The following is a 1,210-nucleotide window of genomic DNA, read 5'->3' on the forward strand; positions in this document are numbered from 1 at the left end:
AGCAGGAGAGCCCCACCTGTCCCCCTGATCGTCCTTCCAAATCCTGCTCGTGCAGGTGGGGACCCTGTCCTCGTCCCATCCCTCGTTTGGCGTGTCTGTTTTCTTTCTTTCTTTTAGTGCGAGAGGGTCCCCAGCACTTTTCGTTTCCGGAAATTTCCAGGGAAACCAGAGCGCAGAGGGTGTTTGGTGCTCCATTCTGGCAACTCTCGAGTTTCCCTGAGTCCGAGAGAAGGCCCCCGCACGGGGGGTCCCGGCCGACGTCATGCGCGTCCGGACGCGCGGCCCTCCGTACACGGAAACAGCTTACCGGAGACATGCCCGAACTCAAAACTGCTTACCAAAGGCAGATATGAGCTCAGCTCAGTGAGATCTAGCAGCACATACCCTTGGTATACCAGAATAGTAGTCTGAAAAAGTCGGTCCGACCTCGCGGAGCTGTCTGGCTGTCTGCAGAGCTAACTGGGGCCCCGGACGTAAGCGGGCGGGCCCGGCAGGGGCACCGGCGGGCCCCGGCCGGGTCAAAAGTGGCCGCTCCCGGGCCGCCGAGCGTGCTTTAGCCGGGCCGGTTTTCTCCTCGCCCGGCCCGCCTCGCGCAAAACGGGCCCGGCAAACCCTCCTGCCCGGGCCCGGCTGACCTGCGACTGAGCGGGCCGGTAGATGTGCCGCACACGGGCCCGGGCAGGACGGTTTGCCGGGCCCGTTTTCTCCTCGCCGGGCCCGCCTCGCTCCTCGACCTGCTGATTTGGGCGCTTCGGCCCGGGAGTGGCAAAGCCGGGCGGGCCCGGCAAAGCGCGCGGGCCGGGCCCGGCACGGGCCCGAGCCGGGCCCGGCACGGGGGGCCCGAGCCGGGCCCGGCCGGGCCCGGCGCCCCACTTTGCAAATCGACCCGTTTCCCATCCAATATCTCCCACTCGGCCGCGGAGGCCCCAACTGAGAGCGGGGCCCGGGGGAGGGGGTCCCTACTGGTCGTGCCCACCCCTCGCATGACCCCGGGCGACAGCGGGGGACCCCGCAGCAGCAAACCCGCCGTGTGAGTGAGTGAGTATTCTTGATACGAAAAACCACCGACGACACACACCAGTCGACTCGTATCGGTTGCCTCCATGAACGGCGGAGCTATTCTCGCGCCCACACCACACCACACACACACACACACACACACACACACACACACACACACACAAACCCGCCCCGCTTACATCCCGACGCT

The sequence above is a fragment of the Emiliania huxleyi genome (assembly GCF_000372725.1).
Source record: "Emiliania huxleyi CCMP1516 unplaced genomic scaffold EMIHUscaffold_324, whole genome shotgun sequence".
Lineage (NCBI taxonomy): Eukaryota > Haptophyta > Isochrysidales > Noelaerhabdaceae > Emiliania > Emiliania huxleyi.